General features: G+C 38.0%; 1 pseudogene; it reads right to left on the bottom strand.

Annotated features, from left to right (window-relative positions):
* Positions 1-1,805: 1,805 nt before the first annotated feature.
* Positions 1,806-5,236, bottom strand: LOC149221826 (putative serine/threonine-protein kinase PBL28; annotated as a pseudogene).
* Positions 5,237-7,332: the final 2,096 nt, after the last annotated feature.

Below are 7,332 nucleotides of genomic sequence, written 5' to 3' on the forward strand. Positions count from 1 at the left end.
TGATGTTAATACTGAAGTGGGGTGAGACCATATGCAATCATACTAGCAAACACTAGATATTCTGAAGATCATGAACTCTCAAGGTATCTACCCTGGATCATTCATGATGAAAGCAGATGACCATGTAATAATATTTGCAAAACCCACTAAGATATAGTGAAATATTATCGGTGCTCCTATTTGTCACTTCTGCAAAGTCATGCAATAAAACGAACAAGAACCTTTGTGAACCAAAAGTGAACTGACCTTATGAGCTCGTTTACTAGCTTTCAAATGTCAGTAGAAGAATGTTTTCGCAGTCCATTCACTTGTCTACCAATATCAGTCTCCTGGAAACTCAAAGAAGAAGTCAATAACTAAAATAGAAATAAGCTAAAACTAACAAGAACAAGCATAATATTTTAACAAGAAGATAATAAGGTCTGTTATTCTACCTTCAAAACCTCCACAGAAATATGCATGTTAAACAAACTCTGCGGTGACTCTAGCAAGACTTCCTGAGGCTGAAACAAATGCAAAAATAATGTAAGAATGAGCATATGATGCGATATCTCCAATTCAAAGAAAACTAAAATCACTTTCATGGGCAATACTAATATAGCCACCACCAAAATAGAAAATCAAGTGCAGACTGAGTAGCAACATATGATTAAAAAAATGGACAAAATACTCCCTATATCACTGTGTGGCATCATACTAGAATAGAATATCAATGCCTCACGAAACTTGAAAAAAATCCGTTCCCCTGAGAATCATACTAGCAAAACACTGGATATTCTGAAGATCATGAACTCTCGAGGTATCTACCCTGGATCATTCATGATGAAAGCAGATGACCATGTAATAATATTTTCTCTTTTACTAGCTTTCGAATGTCAGCAAAAGAATGTTTTCGCAGTCCATTCACTTGTATACCAATATCAATCTCCTGGAAACTCAAAGAGGAAGTCAATAACTAAAATAGAAATAAGCTAAAACTACGAAGAACAAGTATAATATTTTAACAAGAAGCTAATAAGGTCTGTTATTCTACAGGTGGGGATGACATAAATGTTGTCATGACCTACAAAGAAGTAGGTGTAAGTGGCCTGAAAATCTCTCATGAAGCTAATTAAAATAAAATGAATTTCAAACACAAAACTGCTTTATATCAAATAATGCACTAATTCAAATAGCGCGCTTTGTAACATTCTTTGAAAATGATTTAACAACCTGAACTTTTGTTTTGTCATGATTCCTTAATAAATATAATAGCATACCTAAAAAAAAGCACAACCACTTTTACAGATGGGCTGCGTTTGGCCACATAGTGAATGGATGTTACAGGTGAACAGCAGAAGGTATCGACTACCATATAGAGAGCTGAGTTTCCAGTTAGTGAAAGATTCTTCTCTTAACTGTCATTTTAATTCTTGCATAATTTGGCCACAAGTCCCCATCATGATTACTTTGGCATTGATATGAGAACTTACACAAGGGAGAGAATAATGAGGCTTTCGATTCATCCCATGGTTGTATATGTTTATATTACAGAGTAGAACAGATGTGTGGATGAGCTGTGGCAGATGTATAGCAACCATACCCTACTTACCATTGAACTATAAGCTAATGGACTGCTAAATGGAAGTGTTGTGCTAAACATTTAAGATATTGAATGTTAGCGTTGTGCCAAGTAGTTAAAATATTGAAAAATATTTGCATAATTTAAACATCGAAATTCATAAACTGAAATCCACTTTCGAAATGGTTAATTTGTTTTCTTGTTTAAATGTTGACATCTGTATAATCTATACAGGAAGAAAAAAAGGTATTTGAATTTCAGATCAAAGGATTTGAAGGATCCCTAAGTGTTAATGAATGTTTCAAGTAATGCAAAACCTTTTACATTGAGTACTCCTTTCCAAGAGTTATATCAATGAATTCATCCAGCCTCCCAGATTTTACAAGAGGCCTTATTGAAGAAGAGTTTATCCTTGTTTCTCCAGTGAGAAGTTGTAGCAGTATGATTCCAAAAGCATACACATCACTTTTCTCTGTAAGATGACCAACTGTGGTGTATTCTAGGGCCAAATATCCCATGCCTGTAGAAGATTTTAGGATTGAATACACTATGTCATCCGCTAAAAGTTTATGCAGACCGCAATCTGAAAGAAGAGGATTTAAGTTGATCTAGAAGAATCTTCTCATCTGAGATGTTTTGATGCACAACAGCTTTGCTTATGCATTCATGCAGATACTCAATGCCTGCGCAAATTGATACCAGTTAACAAAACCAAACAGCGAGTGACTATCAGCATAAATAAATGGCAGGCTTAACATATACCATACCAATGATCTATCTATCCCATTTACAAGTTATTTTATCAAAACATGTTCGTTTCGTGGAGAATTTTGATTAGAAATGCAGGCAATACTCCAAATACTTAAATGTGGGTATGTTTTCCATGAACCTATGGAGTTGGTTGTTGCTCAATATTTTGTGCCCTAGACATCTATCTACACTTCCTGTTTTTTGTATGTAGCCCTAGTGTGAATGTGTTATTATAAATATGTTCTCTGTCCAGTTATTATATACAGGGAGGTAATGTCAATCTCAATTTTTTTGCCTCCATAGGATACGCTTTAAGCAGTTGTAGGAAAACATTATCGGACAAATTTCTGCCAGTTTACATAACCTTAAATACCACCAGTTTAATGATTTCAAAAAGTCCCAAAGGGCTGGGAAGTGTGTTTGAAAATGTGGAACATTGGTTGAACATGTTTATATGATGATGCACCATCATTTGCTTGCCTGCACTGCATATGTGGCAACTTCTCTTTGCGAGGGGAATTTTGTATAACATTACACTAGTTAGTATTCTTATGATCAAAGAAAGTTGGTTGTGGCTTATGCATATGCCCAAAGCTTATTTTCATTAGTTGGTGCACCCAGAGAAATGTAGTGCGTTCTCAGCTCAGGTGAGGATGAGATAATTCATTAACTCTTTCTGTTTGTGTGTACCTCTGTGCAGCAGAGTATTGAATTTAGACAACATATTGGGTGCATTGGATGTGGACAATAACATAGACCCATCTAAAACCAGGTCGGATGAGCACCTCAAGGTTGTGAAGATTGAGGATGCATCTCCTGACTCCACAACTTGGGACAAAATGTTAGAATTGAACCCAGAGTTAGATGGATCTATACTAGTTTCTAGTCATGGCCAGAGATTCAAGAAGTGAGCTCAGATTAAATGAGGGTGGGGCGATCCATCAATTCGGTGATCCATCAATTCTTTATATATTTGTGTGTTTGCATTTAGTATCAGTGCATTAAATCTAGATGGCAAAGTAGCAGTGCAAGTTTAGTTCTAATGAGAGTGAGAGTGATCCATCAATTTTGTGAGCGAGTTTGTCCTCCCTACCTAACCTCTAAAAGAGAAAAGACTTGTGCCATTCCTTTTTGTGTGTGTACATGTGTATAGAAGCTAGACGCATTAAATCTATAAAATCTAGATGGTGCCTAGATGCATTGTGTTTGTGCAAAATGGCCTATATATATGAAATATTGGGATGGACATACGCGAAGTTGGGCTTGGCTATCTGAAGATGCATATCCGATCTGGGTTAATAACTTAATACAGGTCTTCCCTAGTAAATTTTCTTGAAGATATTTGGGGATGTGTTAGTTAAGGCAGAATACGTATGATTCATAAGCGCACTGACATATGAAAACAAACCAAAATCTAACCAACAAGGAAATCCCCTGCAAAGAACGGTTAGACTTACCTTTCGCAACACCATGTGCAATCCTTACCCTGACAGGCCAATCGAGTACCCTCCCATCTTTTGCATCCTAAAACTATGATAGATTGTCGTTGGGTGCAAAATCATACATAAGAAAGCACTCGCCTCTACCTCAAGAACAACAAAAGCCTCTTAACCTCACCACATTTTCATGCCTAAGTAGCGAAAGAGTCTTGAGACCCTCTTGTAATTCTAATTCCTCTATCTTGCAACTCATTTTACTGATGATTTTGATGACCACAAAAGACCCGTCTCTCAATACCCCCTTGTAAGCAGCATAATAGTTGTTTCTCCCCAGCGGATTCTTTTCAGAGAAATACCGTGTTGCAAATTCAATTTCCTCGAGGTTAAATCTAGAGCTCTGGAAGCGTTCACATCCTGTTCCGTCATCTGCCAAAGGATTCCAACCATTCGAGTACTCTAGACTAATCAAAGGAGTGATAGATTTCCTTCCAAAATCTTTCGAATTATTGATACTTAGTCCTGTCTATTGTCTCATAAGCATTGCTAATCTTCTGTTTTCGTCTTGGAAACCATGAGAATGTGAAAACGGTTGCCAGGATTCCTCCACCTATCAAAGCAATCACAGCCACAACAATGGCAATGCTTGGGGTTTTAAACATTTTGGAGCAATTTTGGCAACTTCTTGAGAAAACTGCAGATTTTGGAATTTTCTGCAACAGAGGCACAGAGGAGTCTGTAGGAGATTTGGCAGTTAGATTTGGTGCCCGTGGGCCGAAAGTTTCTGGCCTTATTAATGGAGAACTTCCATTACACATTGCAAGCCCAGCAAACTCTTCTCCACAGAGCTTTGAATTGTTTGCATACCTGAATCCTTCTTGCATTCGTTTAAAACCTGCAACATGCAAGAAAAACCACACTATATCAGCCCATTTTTGGCATAAAAATACACTGGAAACAATTCTTACACTCAAACATTATAATTGCAGCAAGAAAAACGGGGTTCAACAGCCTGGGTAATAGAAGGACATGTTCATCAACATTTTGCATTTGTGTGGGCTAATATCTAGAACAATGCATTGTATCTATGGTAAACAAACTCCTCACTACAGAAATCCAGAAGCAAGGCCATGCCCGAAGAAGAAGCCATAAGCAAGCCCCATGAAGATTGAACCAAGCCATTAGATATGAGAATGTTAAAAAATAAAAATAATAAAGTGAATTAAATTAAATTAAAAAGAGACGTTGCCACGCCAAGAGCATGCTTCCCAGGTGTCGGAGGTATGGAGGTCAAGTGTTGCTTGTCTTATCTCGAATGCATGCCTCACTTCCAATTTCTTCTCCTGCACAGACTTCGCCAGTGGCTGAGCCCAGATGGGTTGTTGTTGTTGTTGTTGTTGTTACCATTTCCATTGCCAGCGCCACCACCACTGCCTCCATCTTTTTCATTGACAGTATAAACTATCAGCCCAATGTCCCCCGCAGCCATTACTACACAACTCTGCTAATTCCCCTCGAACACAGCACTGTGATTCCCCCTTCTACCCCCTTATCTCCGCCCCCTCCTCTTGCTATAGCGAAGGCACCTGCCTTCATTTATAACCCTGCACCTTCCTTCCACAAGAGTTCCAGCCATATTTATGTCCCAATTATTGCATCCGTAGGAGGAGCGCTACTTCTTGGACTAGGGCTTTTGGGAGCCATTTGCTTTTCAAGAAAAAGGCGAAGCAAACCAGAGACAATAAAGCCAGACACATGGGATGCGGAGGATTTCGAGATTGAATCGAGCCTTCTTTCGAACATGTCGGAATTGCTGGCATCTGACAGATTGATACGCTTTTCCTTCAAAGAACTTCAGGAGGCCACCGACAATTTCAGCGAGGCGCACAGAATCAAGAATTCCATCTTCCACGCGATTTTTCGCAGAAACAAAGTGAAGATCAAACAGATGAGAGGGAAGGTATCAAAGGAGATCAACGCCCTTCACAAATTCCACCACACGAGTCTCGTCACTCTGCTTGGCATCTGCGTTGAAGAATCGCCGGACTAGGACTCATACCTCGTCTTCGAGTACGCCGAAAATGAGTCCCTTAGAGACTATATCCATAGCGCATAGTCACATGCAGGGAGTTCGAACTTGTCATGAAACCAGAGGCTGTAGATCGCTCTGGACATCGCAGAGGGGTTGGAGTATCTGCATCACAACACGACTCCCACTTGCGTTCACAAGGACCTTAATAGCCGCAATATTCTTCTGGACAAGAATTTTCGAGCAAAGATCACCAATTTCAGATTGGCCAAATGCGAAGCAGATACGGGTTCTTGTCCGTAGAAGTGGTTCCAGGTTGAAGACAGAAGGAGAAAGGCTCCCGGGTAAAGGCTTATTCCTTCCTTCTCCTTCCTTCCCCTTCAGAGCCAACCCTGTACTAGTCAATGACACAATTAGATGAACCCTGGAATATTCCAAGGCTGTAGGGTTGCATTCAACAGTTGAGCAGGGTCAATCACAGAGCACTCGTGATGGGTAGAAGCAGGAGGTAACTTCTGTATTTTTTTATTCACGATTCATTTCCCTTTCTTCATGAATCATTCCCCTGTATGGCGAGTTTCCAGTGCTGCCAGTCTTGCAATAAGATTTGGAATAAGATTACACCTGGTTACATGCAAACATAAGAGATGGCACCTGGAAGTTGTGAGATGGCACCTGGAAGTTGTGGCAATTGTGGTAGGCGTACAAGCGGCGATAAGTAGTGGTGGCAAGCGTACTTTGGCATACGAGCAGGGTTGATGCTTTCTCTATTATACCATGCAGTCCATGGAAATCCAAAATAGTGGAGCTAACATTTAGTGCTGTCGACTAATGCCAGCATTAGATTAGGTAGTATTTTTACCAGTGTCAAAATATCAAGAAAACACAAAATTATAACATATGCTTTAGCTTCGAATTAGCTTCGGTCCTCAGGAAGAGGCCAAATAGCCAAATAACATATTGATAACATGATTTATCAATATATGTCTACAAACTTGGTTTATAATTGATAAGCGAGGAGTAAAAGCAGCACTAATAATGTTAAAGTGCTCATTTCCGTTTCCGATTACTATAGTCCATGCCGGGACGACAGGGACTAATAAGGAAGCTTAGATGTTCTTCATTTAGCTCTTTATTACTTTAGAAAATATTAATATAGTAAATCCATGTATACATATTTGATATAAACATGATCAATATTTGTAATTTTATTATCTAATTAAACATGATATATAAAAAAAATCAAGATAAGTTACAACTTAATGACTTTTCTTATTGCATAAGTGAATTGCAAAGCTATAATAGTGATTGAGGATGTAAATTGACACAAAAAAAAATACCATTATAATTTATAATAAAAATAAAATAAAATATATGTTAAGTTTTATTATGATTAGTATAAAACCATGTAATTGAAGTATTTTAAAATTAATTTTATATTAAGTGTTTGTAAAATAAATTTTATATATTTTTTTAGAATTTAGATATTCTTCATTTTGTTCTCGATTATTTTATGAAATACTAATACGATGTACAAAAGTGTAAATATTTGATAC

The sequence above is a fragment of the Pinus tabuliformis genome, chromosome Q, assembly GCF_031772625.1.
Source record: "Pinus tabuliformis cultivar Carrire ecotype Pingquan chromosome Q, CPIR1, whole genome shotgun sequence".
Lineage (NCBI taxonomy): Eukaryota > Viridiplantae > Streptophyta > Pinopsida > Pinales > Pinaceae > Pinus > Pinus tabuliformis.